At 40.6% G+C, this 19,551-nt stretch overlaps 1 protein-coding gene across 10 annotated transcripts in view; it reads left to right on the forward strand.

Moving 5' to 3' along the window:
• The window catches only part of LOC131691421 (uncharacterized), a 1,322,992-nt gene that overhangs the window by 140,140 nt on the left and 1,163,301 nt on the right, over positions 1-19,551 (forward strand). The window contains exon 1 of one of the 10 annotated variants that reach the window (XM_058977796.1): positions 6,516-6,710. The exons of the other annotated variants lie outside the window; for them this stretch is intronic. The gene's annotated coding sequence lies outside the window, so the exon portion shown is untranslated. Of the gene's footprint in view, positions 1-6,515; positions 6,711-19,551 lie in introns of those variants that run through there. 10 annotated transcript variants of the gene reach the window in all.

Consider the following 19,551-nt stretch of genomic DNA (forward strand, 5'->3'; position numbering starts at 1 on the left):
GCAGTACAGCATCAGTTGAGCCGTCGCGAACTGCTCGTTGATTTCGTATGAATAATTTTGAGTTTTTCTCTGCCGGGGCAATATCGGTGCTGTCAAATATCGATCCTAAAAGATCGAATGCGACCAACGAAATCGTTTGTAATATACATAAACGTTTATTAAAATAAACAAAACATTTCATTTCATTCTCGAAAAATAATGTCGTTATCAACGATAACATTCGTGCAGTGTATATTAAATGTGTAAAATGAAATGAGCAAAACTTACTATTTACAATGCACGAAAATACTTCGTTGCAGAAAACGACGAATGAATTCGTGCATTGCATGATTCATTATATTCACGAATTTATATTATCAGTGCATCGTACATCCCATTCCAAAGTGTTGGGCAGAGAATGGAGCCCTGAGTAACGTCCGCTGCGACACGCATTGCCTTCTGCCCTTTTGTTCAGCTGGTACATCTACTCTGGAAGTAGCTCTTCAGGATCTGGCTCATTCTTTTATGCCACGCTGCGGCATTGGTCTATTCGAGGCTGGATGGCCCGGTGACTTCCCTGACTTTGGCAGCAACATCAGTTTCTGCACCTTCCTCATTTCGGGGATTACCATCATCTAAAGACTTCAGCAGTAGCATCCTGAACATGTCCGGATATTCGCAGTACCGACCCTTTTTGGCGAGAACCGGTACTACGGTACTGAAGCCCTCAGTACCGGTAGTACCGGTAAAGTACCGGTACTCGAATATTTTCTTTTTAAATTTGAAAAAAGCTTCAAACTGAAATTGAATGCTCAAACTGATGATCGTATTCCCAGATGATTGATTCGTGCTGATCAAAAAACATGTGTATTGTTTTTAATTGCTTCGGAATGGCAAGACTCATTTCACAGAAGATATTTTTCGTATAGGGCACCTTCTTTTATTTCGAAATCTGTGCCACTTTGCAAGTGGTGCGACTTTCGTCGACCTGAACAGATGGTAAATGTATGAAACCCTATTAACAACAGTAAATCAAAGCGAGAATGGCAGTAAATCCGAACAGGTTAATCGCATTTCCTTTCTTGCTTTTCTGAAAATTGGTTTCGACCTTTATGTCGTTTGCCTACTATGCTCTAATGCATATCAAGGCTCCTTGCTTTCCTGTAAACTATGGAGTTTTGCTGAATTTTCAGATCACCAATAATTACAAATCGCCCCATTTGAAGCAGTGCACCAAGTTTAAAACTGTTAGCTACTAAATCGCTGTTCGTTCTTTTATAGATAAAGGTTTAAGAGCAAACCAACATGATAGATAAAGGTTTAAGAGCAAACCAGACATGACTTAGACCATAGTCTTATTACGCGCCACCCAGTGAATAATGGAAACCAAAGAGAATGTTTTAACTTTTAGAATTATTATGATGATGGCCCGACCTCATTCCCACACAAAGGTGTCATCTCAACGATTTATCTAGAAGGCAAATTAATATAATTAAACGTTATCTTGCAGACCGATATTTTGAAACAGATCCCCTGCAGAGTTATCATATTTGTCATAAAAAAATGTATAGTATCGAAAATACCGGTACTGGCTTTTGTTCAGTACCGGTATTACGGTACTAAAAATGGGTCGGTATTCCCGGGATTCTCAGTACCGGTATTACTGGTACCACAACCCTACCGGATATGCCAGGATCGCAGCTTTCAGCGCCACGGTTGGTATTCCATCCGGACCGGGGGGTTTCTTTGATTTTAGCCACATCGACGCGTCTTTGAGCTCGTCGTTAGTCACTTGCCACTCGACTGTGTTACCTCCTTCTTCTTCGCCTTCACCTTCGGTGTCGGTGGCCAGGTAGTCCCCTAGGGATTGGCGTTTATTTCTCAGCACAACTACTTATGGCAATTGGCTTGCTAAGCTTGATCTTCCGTTTTAAAGAGTCCCTACCTTCTAGATATGTCGCTTGCACTCCTTTCTCACTCTCCATCTTGCGCTCTGAGTCCGCCTTCTGGCTCTAAGACAAGCAGCGTGTAACGTACTGAGAAACCAGTAAGCTGCACGCCGTCTACTGCATCGCCCTAGTTTTCGTGACATTGTAACGTCACAAACCGTCACAATCCTTCTTGTTAGCCGTTAGCCGTATCAACGTACTTGATTCCCTTGTTCGCCGAAGTAACTCAACAAAGAGGTTTTCGTTAAAGGCTTTCGTCTTCCACTTTAGCTTGTCGCCCATCCTTCTTCGTGCTGCAGCAGGGTTCCATTGGCCGATGCGGTAGCGAATCGCCTGGTGGTATCTATGGAGATACTTCTCTTACACTCTCCATTCCATGTTCGCCGTCAGTCAAGGACTACAAATTGTGACCAAATTTCTCTCGGTACCGATATCCATTTCGTGAACCATTAAGCTCCTAGCTCCTCGCTTCGCCGCGATCTACTCGTTATAGTCCTTGGCGGTTGAGCTAGCCTCCACAACGTGCCGACAGGTAAGTGTCGAGTCTGCAGCCAATTTTCACTACAAGGAAATATTTTCACAAAATAACTTTTGCAAAGGAAACTTTGAGAGTTTCATTTAAAATATTAGGCATTTTTTTATTTAACATATTCAATTTTTTCAAATTTCTCCAAAATATTTCGGGGGGGGGGGGGGTTTCGTCCCCAAAACCCCCCCCCCCCCCGCTACTACGCCACTGAGTAAGATGCAGAGGATTTATATATTCGAGAAACAGTACCTACCGTACTGGATAGTGCAGCATTAATGCATTGCACCAACATAAACATGCCTATTAAAATGGTATGTCAGAAGATTCACCTTGAACCTATGGCAGCAAATAGTCAAACGAAATTTTCGTTCGAATGCTATTGCAATTCATCACACCTCATTGTGGTCAAGGGAATACGAACGGTAGCACAAGATAAATGAAAATTGTTGGTAGTTTACAACGACTGTGATCGCGTCGGCAACACGAGGAGTGATAGCTGCCCAACTGCCAACTTCGGTCAAATGAACACTCGCCCGAAAAAGCAGCAATCGCTCTTTTATGACGAACGGTATATTGACGCACGAACGAATGAATTCATCAAGATGCGAATGATGAAATGGCGCACGTTCGTCGATCAGCGCATTATTTCAAATGAAGCTCCCTTTTTAAGGCCTGGTCCCAATTGTTTGCATTTAGCACAGTTCATGACTCGCGGCACAAAGAGGCGAACAGGTAGACCTTGTCAAAGAGGAGGTAGTTGGGTAGATAAGAACCTGCGAAGGTCACCCGATAAGAGTCTGAGTTGACGTATGTTTTCTTCCCGTCAGCTGCGACTGATGCTGAAGGCAAACGTTTGCACGCTAGGATCTTCACTGGCTTAAGCATGGGGTCTTTGAAACAGCCAGTCCCATATTTTAGCATGGATGGATGCAGAATACATTTACGTACTAGCCCAGTACACGTGCTATTAGTACATGCTAAGCTACCACACGGGGTGTACTGGGTGTGTGTCGGGCTCTAATGGTGATGCAGCCATTAATACCGACTAAACTCCATTGGGCTCCGCCATTGTTCCCCCCAGGGACTACCTCTCGGTATTACTTCTGGGGGGATGGCTGTACTTGATGTACTCATTCACACTCGCTCATGCGTGCATACACCCTGTATGAGGCTTACTTGGGTGCTCTCTCTCTGTCACACCTTGATTTACTCTCTAACACTCCACAAAAGGCTTACTTTTGTACTCCTCTTTTTCGTTCCTTGCGAGGCTGACTTGTATGCTCACCTTTTTCATTCCTTGCTAGGCTTACTTTTGTGCTCGCCTCTAACATACCATGGAAGGTTGACTTGGATGCTCACTAGACTGGTTCAATTTTTGACTTTTAGCTCCACCAGGCTTTTCTGATTCCTTTCATGGTCCTTAGTAATTGTGCAAATTTTGGTACCGATTGGTTGTGTCTACGGACCCTCCAAAAATTTCCAAGTTTGTATGGAAAATCGGTTAACATTGAAAATAAATTCTTAAAAAATCACCTCATCATTCAATTAATCAGAACACTATATATTTCTAAAGGTATTCTTCTACTGAACACATTCGGAGAACATTGCAAGTTTATGAAAATTCGCTGAGAAAAGTTATTAACAAAAGAAGCAGTATGACATCAAAACAAGTGTATTTTTTAGTAACCATAGCAACCCTGTTTGAATAGCTACATCGTTATACCAGTGTAAACTAGACTTGTCACCCATCGCTCGCGTATTTCAGATACAGCTATTCAAACAGGGTTGCTATGATTAATAATAAAATCCACTTGTTTTGAAGTAATGCTGCTTCTTTAGTTAATAACTTTTCTCAGCGAACTTTCATAAACTTTTAATATTCCACGAATGTGTTCAGTAGAAGATTACCTTTAGAAATATATAGTGTTCTGATTAATTGATTGATAAGATTTTAAGATTTTTTTTTCAATGTTAACCGATTTTCCATACAAACTTCCATATAAACTATGAAATTTTGGAGGGTCCGTAGACACAACCAATCGGTACCAAAATTTGCACAATTACTAAGGACCATGAAAGGAATCAGAAAAGCCTGGTGGAGCTAAAAGTCAAAAATTGATCCAGTCTAATGCTCACCCTATCACCTGGTTCACTCTCAATCGTACCACTCTATTACACCCCTGTCGCTCCCTCTGGCATCCATGTGAGGCTTACTTGGGTGCTCACCGTTTTCATACCTTGTGAGTCTGACTTTTGTGCTCACCTCTAACATACCATGTGAAGTATTATATTATATTATATTATATTATATTATATTATATTATATTATATTATATTATATTATATTATATTATATTATATTATATTATATTATATTATATTATATTATATTATATTATATTATATTATATTATATTATATTATATTATATTATATTATATTATATTATATTATATTATATTATATTATATTATATTATATTATATTAAATTATATTATATTATATTATATTATATTATATTATATTATATTATATTATATTATGCGTTCTTCACTTCAAGTGTCACTAACGCACAGTATCGAATGCCTCGCCTTTTTCGTTGGATCGCTATCTCGGCAGTCTTTATCACTGAGTTGATAGCGTCCATTGTGGACTTACCCATCCGAAAGCCAAACTGGTTGCTTGACAAACCGTCCGTACCTGCTGCGTACGAGGTTAGCCTGTTAAGGATGATCCTCTCAAGCAATTTGCCAGTCGTGTCGATCAGACAGATTGGTCTGTACGCCGATGGGTCGCCTGGCGGCTTCCCGGGCTTCGGCAACAGCACCAATTTCTGCCTTTTCCATCTATCGGGGAAACGGCACTCGTCAAGGCATCTCTGCATAGCTAGCCTGAACATGTTCGGGTTCGCTATGATCGCTGCCTTGAGAACGTTGTTTGGAACTCCATCCGGCCCTGGAGCTTTGTTCACTGCTAGGGATTTCTCCACTGCGAGTAGTTCTTCATTCGTCACTGGAGCCACCATTTCGGCCGTGCCCGCACTGTCTCGTAGTGCAGATGGCCATGGGCTTGTGGCTCGAGACAGGAAGAGTTCTTCGATAATCGTCGCCAACCGGTCCGGAGACCGTTCTGGGGGTGAAGGCCCCCCCTTTGGTCTTGGCCATCACAATCCTAATCTACAAGAGCCCCAGTTCAACAGCAATTTTTACTTCAAGTGATCGAACAACATCGAAAAGAGCATCCTATCAAATCATAGTGCTTATTAAACTGAAATATAATCAATGCATTCCTTTGACATATCAACTCGACATCAGTTGATTCAGTCTGCAACTTTACTTCCATTGATATAAAGTCAATGCAGAGGGATATAGTATGTTTCATTTCATCGTTACTATTATGCATAGGACATTGTGCAAATGTTTTAAAATAATTCATCTGAAGATTTCAACTCGATTTCCGATATTTCAGTTAGAATTTCTATATGTTGAAGCCTACCCCCCCTCCCTCTCCCCTCACTCCACCCTATTGAGAAACTACCTACGCCCATGAAATTGAGCTAAGGCTTTTGAATAATTCATCCAAGCATACCAATGTGGTAAATCTGAAGTATATAATGTTATTTTGATATGCTATATGAAATATCATTGGTACACCCGCAGTATTGGCAAAAAAATGATTTTTGTCAATTAATTCGATCTATCGAACTTTGAACAGCTATAACTTGTTGTAGAGACATTCTAGCACCATGCATCCTTCGGCAAAGTTGTTCAGCATATCCTGGACTACACTTCTATCTAATTGTTGGTATACTGCAGGAAGAATTGTAATCTGTAAAATTGAAAATGCAAAAAAGTAGGTTTTCCCATACTAATTTCCATACAAATTTCAAACGCAATGCGCTACGCCAGGTCAAATCCAATCGACCCCAAATTTTGTACAGTTGTTTGGGACCCAAAATTGAACCAAAAAAGTGTTGTGCTCGGTTGATTAGGTTAAGATTAAGTTTTTCCATATAACAATGCCCCACCCTATTGGATATACTGCGGGTGAATGTATAACTATTCGTTCCACAACTTTGTTATATTTTCTTTGTAGGGTAATGAGCCTGTTTTCCCCCTGATTCTGTTGTGACCCTGGCCATTTGAGGTCGATTGTTGGAGCAACGTCTGCCGTCTTTGTTCGGCTCATTTATTCGAATGGGGATGCGGGAGCCGGGGCGTTCGATTCGAGTTTTCGTTGCGCTTGGATAGAGGTATTTTATGAATTTTTTAATACAAGAAAATACTATTAAAATACTGGTTCTAGGACGAGAGGTAGGGATATTGAGGGCAGTTTTTGCGCATTTTATCGACTGTGGACCACGTAATTAATGAGATGGTAATTAGTCACTCGCGAATGTAAACAATACTCTTTGCTATCGCTTCATTTTGATTGTTATTCCCAATGCAATTAGTCGAGAGATTGCATAAAACCGCGCGCGGGTGGTGGTTGCTAAAAATCTGCATTTTATTCTTATAAAAAGTATGTTTATAACGTATTATATTATTTAATTTTCATGCTAGCATTCAGTTAGGTGTTGTAAAGCGTGTTTCATTGTTCTAGAGTAGCCAGAATGAAGAAAACGGGAGAAATAATATTGTTCGTCATACGTTTCAAATACATTTGTCCAATTTAATTAATACAACGCTCCCGATGGTCGGCTACCCGGAGTTTAAGTTGTTTATTTCAAGCACCGAGTATTTCCGTGTTGATACAATAAACGATAAATTTATTAGCGTTTCTCGGCAGCCGGCTGCCCAGATCAATAAACACATGATAAAACTTATAAGAGTTGCATAGATTATATCACTTATCAAGGTCAATCCCGATTTATGTAACCAATCCTCTCCCACTAACAATAACTCCTTCCCGTGATAACCGTGGAGATGCAGTGGTATATACGGTCTCCATAATAACGGTTGTCACACTAGCATTCCCTTCCTTCCCCGATGAGTGTAAGGATGTGGCCGGCGCTGTTATTGAAACTTCAAATTTTAGAGCTCTCGGAACGTGCACATTGAGGATGTAAAGGTACTCCCAGGCTCCATTTGTTGATTCCTTGTGCAATTTCGTCAGCTCTTGTCAATCACGGAGTAGCAACTACGAATTGTACGGTCATCATGCTCATGCAATACAAATATTTTGCAAATTTTGCCAGGACCCCAAATATTTTCTTTTTCAAGTAAAATGTAATATTAAGTTTGTTTCCGCGAGTGACTCTGTTTTACACTAAAATGGAAAACTATTTATAGGGAAACAAGACAAAAATAGATTTGTTTTTTTTTAACCTGAACAAATACATCGCAAGATTAAATTAGCTTGGATAATAACAAATACTTCAGACTAGTTGAAGATCTTATGACATATCTTAGAAATGGATTTGGAAATATCAGGATAGATCTGAGTCGTGACAGTTGCCACGAACACGATTGGTGTGAGATCGGTAGTGGGGAGGGGCGATAAGTGAGGAATGGTAAATGATGGTTAGTGCTGTGACGTTATTTTTACATAGGACGAAATTTTGATTCCCTACATCTTTAATATACTTAATGCAACTGATAATGTTTACGCCCTAAATAGGTTAACATAAATCTTGCAAAAGAAGATAAACTTTTACTAGAATTTTGTTATTCAAAACACAGTTGCTCTCGGTGATGCTACGAGTATAATATGAATATGAATTATGGAACCATCCATAAATGACGTAGCATTTTTGGAGTGATTTTAAACACCCCCTCCCCCATCGTAGCATTTCGTCACAAACCTCTAAATACCCCTCTAGTAATTACGTAGCTTGAAGGTAACCCTGTCCCTCTTGTCACCGTATTTTTTTTTAAATTCTTTTCTATTCCCCTTTAAAAAACATACGTAGTATGACATGACCCTCTACCCCCCTGTCGTCACACATCATCACAAAATACAAAACTCCCCTCTCCCCCATACAATGCTACGTCATTTATGGATGATCCCTATGTTAGAAATCTATTTTCTCACTACTAGGTGGATTACTTGGTAATCTGCATTCATATACCATCCAACGTCTATCTCACGACTGAACGCAATACTTAATCCAACGGATAAATACATAAACTCCGGACAAATTTTCACTTTGAAGTGAATTAATCTTTGAAGAAATCTTGCGCATTAATTTTTGAGAAATAATTAATTTATTATTAAGTAAATTCACAAAATGTCTGCGGAATCGAATGCCTTGAATCAAGCAGATGTGTATTCATGCCCCGATATTCAAAATCGGTTTAGTTTTACCCCTAAAACACTCGTAAAGAAATGCTCTGGGCAACCGGCTGCCGAGAATTTGATACATTTAACGTTCGTTGGATTAATTTAGAAACGCCCGGTTTGCAAAAAACATCTTCAACTCCAGACTGCCGAGAGTCGGGAGTGTTGCTTATGTTCAATACAATCAGACGGTATGTGGCCAATTTTATTATTCCTTGTTTCTTTATTCCGGCGAAACACGATATTCCAAAAAGAATTTAATATTATGAAAAGTGTCTCTAGAGATCTGTCGAAATATATGCGGTAATACCTATGTAATTGAAGACTCCGCAATACAAGCAATATTTATCGTATATAAAATTTGGTATTTATATAGCAAATAAAATAACAATTATATATTCATTTCTTTCTCCGCGAACAATTGAATACCGAGGTTTATTCGCGTGCGTTGTTACTCCTCCCGAGATCGCGTAGATGGCTCACTGAATTAACGGCCACGAGTGCTTAAAGACGGTATAAAATAATCACTACCGAAATACCTGAAACTACCAGCTTTTTATGTCGAATATATAATCGATGACACTAATTTTTACACTAATTACTAGAACAAGATTGGAAACATTAATAACGCAAAGAAACTAACCTGTCACCTTTTATAGCAATAATCAAGCTATTTTTATACTCATGAAGAAATTTGGTCAACATGACAATCAACAATACAGCGCATGCACTATTTCAAAGCAAATGAAAGTATTCAATATAATGAGAACAATTAATTTGATTTAATCTAATTGATTTATTGGACTAAAAGTAAGCCAATGAATATGAAAATGAAGCTTATGTTCTTCGTGCTGATATGACTGCTGCAAATTGGTAACTGACTTCTGATTCTTCTCGCGAACTGTTAATTCTCAATCCTCATATATGATTCAACAGTCATCATTTCACTCAGGCAAGATCATGCGTATACCTCACGCACAATACCCAGTGGATTAGTTTCCTGGTTGGTCAAATACAGACTGAACAAACAAAGAAATTAGTTTGATCAGTCCAAAGAAGGGTCAGCTCGATTGGCATTAACCGTAGGATACGTGTTCCCTTACAATGCCATAAAAGCAAAGAACATTTAAAATTACATACGACAGAATATGTGCAATTCTGAATATAATAAAATGAAGACTACTTAATAATTTGCAATAAAAAAAATCGGAAAAATTATTTGCATAACCAAGGTGGTTCATTTTCAAAGATAGGTGTTAAGGGACGCGGACGAAAATAGCTGACCACCGCCTGTAGAGTGAGTTTAATTTACAGTAAATCCAAAAACTATTTGTTATCCGATTTGGCCCTTAATTTATTTGTACATGCCATACTTTAAAGTGGCCTATTTCTAAAAATATTCAGCAACACGAATGCATTTTGACCCCACTATACATATGTGTAATGAAATATTCATTAATCAGGGCTGATGTGTAACGTGGGTAGTAAAGGTAGTACTATCCACTTGAAAATAATCGAGCTGGTAATTACCAACTTGAAACTTTGGAACAAACCTAACATTTGAATTTTACCGCACGCATGTGTCTCGAGTGCATGTTCAAAATTTTTGAGGTATGACCAAGATTCCATTTGCACAAACGCGTCGCAAGTGATTTATGTGAATGTAATGCAAGCGTATGTATAGGTGGATGGGGTTAAATACATCCCTAAGAAAATATAATCATAACTTAGATATAGACCATCAATTGGGAGAATTTAATTAATGATATCATTTAGCCAACATTTTATTCTGAAATCACAATCGCTTTGCAACATATTCAGGAACATGAAAAATATTCAATTTTTCAAAATCATTATAAATTGCTCTTTGAAAAGTTGGCAAAACGCACCTGTACAGGGGTAAAATGCACAATACATCACAAGAAATATCGAAACAGCATTCGAATTAACAGCCTAAGTATATTCTACTTCACTTGTAGAAACATGTTGTTTTGTAGATAAGATTTTTTTAATACAATTTTTAGAGCTTAAAACAGCGACTTTTTAAGAAAAACGTTCCAGAATGCAGGAAAAAATTATTATTTATTCAACTAAACGTTAAGGTATTTAAGGTATTTTTTAATTTTTCATTCATTCATGGCTGGACTAATTTGGTTTATTTATTTTATTAATTTGATCTGTATTAATAATTCTGCACATGGGGTGGGCGTAGCGTAGTTGGTAAATCGATTGCTTTGTATGCAGCGTATCTCGTCGCTGTTGTGCTATCTTATGACAAGCACCATTTTGCACATTTCGAAAACGATTTTGCCTTTCTCATATAGAAAGGTTATGCAATCACTCTGAAAAACGTCAACCTAATCCCGGCCCGGAGGGCCGGGTGTCATATCCCATTCGACTCAGTTCGTCGAGATCGGAAAAAGTCTGTATGTGTGTGTATGTATGTATGTGTGTGTGTATGTGTGTGTGTATGTGTGTGTGTGTATGTATGTGCGTATGTGTCAAATAATGTCACTCATTTTTCTCAGAGATGGCTGGACCGATTTGCCCAAACTTAGTCTCAAATGAAAGGTGCAACCTTCCCATCGGCTGCTATTGAATTTTGGATCGATCGGAATTCTGGTTCCGGAATTACGGGTTTCAGAGTACGGCCACACAGAAATTTCTCATATAAACTATAGGAAAAATTAAAAATAGAATTTTTATTTTTGATGCTAAATGTGTTCAAGGTGCATGAAACGTCGAGATTTGATGCAAACTCGAAAAAAAAATTTGACTACTATTCACTTTTTTGGATTTTGGCACATTTTTGCCTTTCTCATATAGAAAGGTTATGCAATCACTCTGAAAAACGTCAACCTAATCCCGGCCCGGAGGGCCGGGTGTCATATCCCATTCGACTCAGTTCGTCGAGATCGGAAAAAGTCTGTATGTGTGTGTGTATGTATGTATGTGTGTGTATGTGTGTGTGTGTATGTGTGTGTGTGTGTATGTATGTGCGTATGTGTCAAATAATGTCACTCATTTTTCTCAGAGATGGCTGGACCGATTTGCCCAAACTTAGTCTCAAATGAAAGGTGCAACCTTCCCATCGGCTGCTATTGAATTTTGGATCGATCGGAATTCTGGTTCCGGAATTACGGGTTTCAGAGTACGGCCACACAGAAATTTCTCATATAAACTATAGGAAAAATTAAAAATAGAATTTTTATTTTTGATGCTAAATGTGTTCAAGGTGCATGAAACGTCGAGATTTGATGCAAACTCGAAAAAAAAATTTGACTACGATTAACTTTTTTGGATTTTGGCACATTTTTGCCTTTCTCATATAGAAAGGTTATGCAATCACTCTGAAAAACGTCAACCTAATCCCCGCCCGGAGGGCCGGGTGTCATATCCCATTCGACTCAGTTCGTCGAGATCGGAAAAAGTCTGTATGTGTGTGTGTATGTATGTATGTGTGTGTGTGTATGTATGTGTGTGTGTATGTGTGTGTGTGTGTATGTATGTGCGTATGTGTCAAATAATGTCACTCATTTTTCTCAGAGATGGCTGGACCGATTTGCCCAAACTTAGTCTCAAATGAAAGGTGCAACCTTCCCATCGGCTGCTATTGAATTTTGGATCGATCGGAATTCTGGTTCCGGAATTACGGGTTTCAGAGTACGGCCACACAGAAATTTCTCATATAAACTATAGGAAAAATTAAAAATAGAATTTTTATTTTTGATGCTAAATGTGTTCAAGGTGCATGAAACGTCGAGATTTGATGCAAACTCGAAAAAAAAATTTGACTACGATTCACTTTTTTGGATTTTGGCACATTTTTGCCTTTCTCATATAGAAAGGTTATGCAATCACTCTGAAAAACGTCAACCTAATTTTTTTTTCGACTCGTTTAGGGTTTCTGGATTTTAACAGAGGCGTAGTTGATGGTTTACGGAGAGGGGTTACACCCCCCCCCCCTCTACTGTTCGCGCCCCTCCTTTAAAAATCTCCTTAAATCACCCCTCAGACCACCACCCCATCCAGCCCTCATACCCCTCCCTTTCAACCCCGTCATCTTTAAACCACCACTGTATCACAAAGCATAATAATTTAAGCTGGGGAGTCGTTCGTTCATGGGACTTTCGCCCTCTTCACATACCCAGCCCCGCATGACAAAATGAGTTAGCAAGCAGATAACATTGATCTAATGCTGATTAGGCTAATGGAGTATGATATTTTTTTGTTTCAAGTGTTTCACCGTCGACACGTAGCTCATCAAGTTCGTGGCTGGCATGACATTGTGTATAAGTGCAAAGTGTACTAAGAATGTAATGGACATTTCCACAATTATGTTGAACATAAAAAGCCTCCGTGCCATAGTTTAGAGAAATGAGAAAGGCACAATTGCACCGCTAGGTGGATTAAAACAGGTTTTTAAAGTTTGAGATTGAATATCTTGAAACTTATAAATGGTATAAACAATTCAAAGACATACTCTGTTGCGTTTCGGCTTCGCCTCATCAGAAACCGACACTAACTTATTGTTGGAATGGATTAGCGCCAGCTTGACGCAAATCCCTTAAAGACTGGTTTTTACCAACAAATTTTCACCCTAGTGAGAAATTTTGGTGTTTACCAAATTTTCCTCCTTAGGGTGAAATATAGCATAATTCAAAGACGACAATTGATGCTTCTATCTATTCTTTATTAATCTCTCAAATATTACGAAGATCAGTTGATTGTGTTGCGAGTTTTTACTATAAATGTTAACGAAATTGCGCTCACACGTGTCATAGGTGTACAATGATGACAAAATTTGTATGGCGTGTCATAATCGTGCATGGAAAATTTTCCATCGAAAAAAATCATCAATTGTTAACTTTTATTCATATCTTTGGTTTCATTTGGTCTAAAAATAATCAGTGAGATGCATTTTGAAGGAAATGAGTCAGGGAATCTAGAAAAGATAGTTATTTTTGGTTACAGTGTTGCAAAATATGCTATATTTCCAGCTTAAAACTAATGTAGCATATCTAACTCAGTTTACCGCAAAATGGCGTTTGTCATAAGATAGGCAGCGCACGACGTATGAGCCACCAGATACTGTGCACGTCGCAGCCACCAGTAGCAACACGATGAATTTCATATAGCTTTGCACACCACAGCTACAGCGAAAAACACCTTACTTAAAATGGAAACATGAAATCTAATTCTTTACTAATAAAGGATGAAACGCTGGTCACCCTGTTGACCAAACCATTCGTTTCAATCCTCACACACGCCGCACAGGTACACCGAGCAAAAAGTATCTGAGAATTTCATAAGTCTCGGCATACGAACCAGCTTTTTTACAACGCCATTGAACGTTTTGGAATATCATAGCCAGGCTTATGAATTAATTTATCTTTATTCATGCACTCCATAGACGTACAAATAATGTATTTCATAAAACAGTCTTATGGCTTCGCTCCAATATATGCGTTTAAGAATTTCATAAGTTTTTCTCATGAAACCCATATGAGATCTGTTATTGATTCTATAAAATTATATTTTGTTTTTCATAAATGTCACTTTTGTGAAAAGTTACCTGTAGCCTACAGGTAATCTGGGTGGTAGCAGCCGAGACTGCGTTCCACTTCTCCACCGATTGACACATCCGCTGAATAAGGGAATCAGGGGTTGTGTCCCAGCCACAGACGTCAAGCATTGCTCTTCTTTCGACGTCGAACCAAGGACATACGAACAGTATGTGTTCGGCAGTTTCGTCTACACCTGGGCATTCCGGGCAGGCTGGGACCTCCGCGTGCCCGAACCTGTGGAGGTACTGTCGGAAACAGCCATGGCCTGACAGGAATTGTGTCAGGTGGAAGTGAACTTCCCCATGGGGTCTTCCCACCCAGCTCGATATGTTAGGTATCAGCCGGTGGGTCCACCTACCTTTCGAGGAGTTACCCCACTCACGCTGCCATCTGGCGACCGAGGTCACCCTGGTGCGCTCGCGGGATCCTCTATTTCCACGTAGTTCGAAACACTCCTCATCTTCCCGAATGACCAGCCCGACTGGCATCATGCTCGCTATCACGCAGGATGCATCGTGTGTTACCGTGCGGTAGGCAGATATCACTGAGGCACATCACACGGTAGGTGCTCTCCAGTTTCTGTAGGTAACTGGTTACCCTCAGTGCTCTTGACCATGACGGGCCGCCATACCTGAGGATAGATACGGCAACGCCAGCCAGTAACCTACGTCTACTGGCGCACACCGTTGAGCTGTTGGACATTATCCTCGATAGTGCCGCAACAGCAGTCGACGCTCTCTTGCATGTATAGTCGACATGGCTGCCGAAGGTCAGCTTGTCGTCTATAATGACTCCGAGAGACTTCAGACTCCACTGTGAGGTGATCACGACTTTTCCCACATGGATAACTGCATGTTGTGCCGACTTGCGGTTGTTGACGATAACTACCTCCGTCGTATTGTAAGAATTTAAACATCCCTACAAATGATAGCACGACTGCTGCAGCTTTTAACCGACAGTGAAATACGTCACCGTCCCGTAACCGAGACTGCTGAGAGCCGATACTTATAAAATGAGCTTTGAGTTCCGCTCGATCTCATTTAGATTTTTTTGAGGAAACGATCACAATCACGATCGTGTTAGGAGATGGAAAAGTTAGCTCTCAAGGTCGGCTTCGATATTAAAAGGCTACGTGTGGAACTGAGCCACTTAGGGAAAGTCTAAGAAGGAAAGAGATGCGAAATCAATTGCGTTCGACAGAAAATTGATCTGTGGTGCAGTTCTCGGGCGTCGTAAAGAATAAAAGAACATCTAACCATTGTCAGATAAACCGTTCTAGCACCTAGAAGTCGGAAGCGAAAGTTACGTTTAATCGCTTGATAGTAGTCATTGTGAAGTTTTGTTAATCAAAAAAATGTAAGTTCATAAAAAATTTGTATTTGCATTAGCTAACAAAAAGACAGTTCTAGGTCTTGCGTAGGTGAAATTTGTAAAAACAAGGGGTGAAGAAAGTGTACCTCTAATCAGTTAGATACCGGTAAGGCAAACCTCATGATTAAATTTCGATCATTGCTAATGATTCGGTATTGGCACGATTAACAGTGTACCCACTGTTAACCGTGAGTCTTCTTTTTGGTTTCGAATCATTCGTCGGTCACGACTGACTGCCCTGTCACGCGGACATCCGTTGAGAGAAACACTCCCCTTGCGACGTCGCAGAGTTTTTCCACCCTACCCCACGGAGAAAGTACATTCCTGCGTAGACGCAACATACTCGTCTACCAATCTCCCCAACGCCGGTAACATGTGTGGCGAACTCCCGCGATGAATGGCCAAAACCACCGCCATATGTAGATGGCGTCAGTGATGCAAGCATTTCTTCTCGAGTAACGGAGTCACGTGGAGGCTCCTTTCTAATCGGCCCAACAGCTCTGCGAAGAATTGACTGACGTTATCGCCATCTGTGATCTCGAAACCACATTCTCGATACGAATCAAGCGAAGGAACTGCATAATCAGGGTGTCGGTACGTGTATTCGACCAGTTCCACCTTTATACCATATGAAACCCTACCAGTTGCCGTGATCGGATTGTTCCAGCCAGCAGTACGCACCGTCATCGACCTAGCTATCGTGATATCAGGTACAACTAGATAAAAATAAGCACAAGTTGTAAGAAGTAGGGCGCTGGTCGCACGCTCGAGTGCAGATACGATGATCGGGTGTAGGCGTAGGTGTCGATTTAAGTCACTGACAAACCCGAATGCAATAATTATAAAGACGGTTTATTGTGATTATTGTTAGGTCGCGTTTCGTTATTACGTAGAGTTCTAATGGATTTTAAATATACGTTCACATCTCAGTTCTTTTGGGCTAGATTTTCGGTAAATTGTAGTAAATGAGAGATTTTGATCGGGTTCTTTGGAAGGTCCGAATGCGATTGGGTGTTTGAGCTTCCTAATTAACCTGCCCTAGATAAAGAGCCTCAGCCGGGCCATTACAAAGCCTCAGCAGCCTCTTCTCGGAGAGTGGCGCTAAGCTGCTGGAGGTTGAGAACTGAAACATTCGTTACATTTTGGCGCCCAACATGGGGCCCGAAAATTAGAAGAAGATATTGGTCATTTACATTGTCATAGGTCGAATTCATTAAGTTGAGGTTTGTTAGAGAATTTACGTTATCGGCAAATATGTTACCGATCTGAATTTTTTTATCTGTAAATTAATCGTACGAAGTATGATTTAAACATTTGAAGTTTTTCGCTATAATTTCTTTTATTTTAGGTTTTTCGACCAACACCTTGAGGACTAAACCCATTGGAAGATTGTTGTTGTTAAGAGTATAAGAAATAGGTGAATAGAGTTGTTAATTAAATTCTTTATTGGGAACATGGATTTCTATCGAATTAATGCTAACGACCTTCAGCCGGATGAAATTGACTATGAACTGAGTATTCGCTCTCGACTTTATGATGGAAATTGGGAGTCGAAACGAAGAACTCTGCGCAAGCTTCTACGAGAGGATGAATTTTACAGTGGTCTCACACTATACGATGGTGCAAGACCTTATAAGGGTGCCTCTAAAACTGAAGGAAATAGAAAAAATGCTGCAGCAAGGTCCATCTACAGGGTGTTTGTCTCGACTGGTACATTACCATAAAAGGATTTGCAGATATACACCGCAAAATGCTGACCAGAGGGAAAGTCAAGCTTGGCTGTTGGACGCCATTGCTCGTCTCACTTCGCAGTATTTCACCGTAAATTTTGCGGAGGCTGCGGCTTGCATACCGACTATCTAGTTAGTCCCCGATCTTCGAAACGAACGTTCTCCGTCCCCGATACCGTCTGACGGAAATCAGGCGCGGGCTCATGCCACAGCTCCAAACTTGGTAATACAGCGCCCAGCTCCACGAGTGCTGTCTCCGTTCCCGGCCGCTAGAGGTGTTCCGCCATCGTCCCAAAACTTTTCCGTTCCAGGTAGTCCAAGTGAGAGTGAAGGTGCAGTGGGTGGAATCCGCTCATCGTCGGAAGTCGTCGACTCTCACCATTTGCAACAGACCAAGGGAACAATAGCCACCTGCGATGGACCCTGGTTAATGAACTTTCGGAAGGATTTTGTGTATGCCAGGCATCGATCTGCTCCCGCTCCCACCGGAACCATCTCCACTTCATTACCACCATTTAGATATGACACAGTTGCCACACCAGTGGGTGGTGCTTCCACACCCTTGAAAATCAGCAATAAACCTTCAAGATCGATGCTGAATTTTCAGAGTGATTTCGCTCAAAACCTCTTAGAACAAAAGGGAGAACCCAATCCACTTCAACGGACAGATATTCCCGAAAACCCATTTTCTAGTGTGGTAGGCGAGAACAACCCTCCAATGGCTGAAGTACCAGAAGGAGACAAAGCAAATAGAAGTGAGTATGTACATGTTTCGGAGATCGAATCGTATATTAAAACTTATGTGGAACGAGTGGTTAGTCAGTGAGTTCGAACCGGATGTCAGCACCGGAACCTCCATTGCAGTTATCAATCAGCGGACAGCAGTCTCAGCGTCCGGAATATAGTCAAAGAGCCACTCACAATATGCAGTTTAATAGGCCCCAAACTAGTCCAAGGCCAATGCTGAACCCCGATCCATGGCGGAATCAGGAAAGGTCGCGTCCCCACTTAGGAACTATTCTAACTCCTGTAGAGCATATGGACTCGCCGTTCCTCTCCCGCCGATTGCCGCACCAACAATGCAACATAATTGAGAAGTGGCCAAAGTTTAGCGGGGACACTAACATAGTTCCAGTCACTGATTTTTTGCGTCAAATAGACATACTATGTCGCTCGTATGCTATTAGTAAGCAGGAGTTAAGGATGCATGCTTATCTTTTGTTTAAGGAGAATGCCTACGTATGGTACACGACCTACGAAGAGAAATTTAACAGCTGGGAGACTTTGGAAACGTACCTACGGATGAGGTACGATAATCCTAACAGGGACCGAATCATACGAGAGGAGTTACGAAATCGCCGACAACGACCGAATGAGTTGTTCAGCGCTTTCCTCACGGACATTGAAACATTGGCACAGCGTATGATGAAGAAGATGTCGGAGGCAGAAAAGTTTGGTTTGATTGTCGAGAACATGAAGATGAGCTACAAACGACGTTTGGCACTCGAGCCAATATATTCAGTCGAACACCTTGCTCAACTGTGCTTTAAGTTCGATGCGCTAGAAACTAATTTATATGTGGCTGGGAGCCCACAGAAACCCTCTGTGCATCAAGTGACGGTAGATAACGTTGTACCGGAAGCGGAGGAATACGAAGAGACTGAGGAGGTTAGTGCATTGCAAAATCGGTTTAGAAAACAGCCGCATGTAAACGGGAATCGATACGCTGATCGCGAGCCTCAGAATACGTACTCAGCACAAAATATATTGTGTTGGAACTGCAGGCAAACCGGACACATGTGGCGTGAATGTGACCAGAAAAAAACGTTCTTCTGTCAAATCTGTGTACATATGGATACCACTGCGTTTCGATGTCCCAACAAGCATGATCTGAGTTCCTCTAACGAAGAGGATCCAAAAAACGAATAGGGCAGGACATTTTCGGGAATCAAGTGTTCTTTCCAAATTCGAAGATTCCCTCGTATTCAAAGTTTGACCAGGTACACCAGATAAAAACCATTTTTCATCGTTGTCCACATCTAAAGGTCCGGATCCTGACAGAGGAAGTGGAGGGTCTGGCCGACACGGGTGCCACCTTATCAGTTATAAGCTCAATGAATTTGATTCGCAAACTTGGTATTAAGCT

This window comes from Topomyia yanbarensis, chromosome 3, assembly GCF_030247195.1.
Source record: "Topomyia yanbarensis strain Yona2022 chromosome 3, ASM3024719v1, whole genome shotgun sequence".
Lineage (NCBI taxonomy): Eukaryota > Metazoa > Arthropoda > Insecta > Diptera > Culicidae > Topomyia > Topomyia yanbarensis.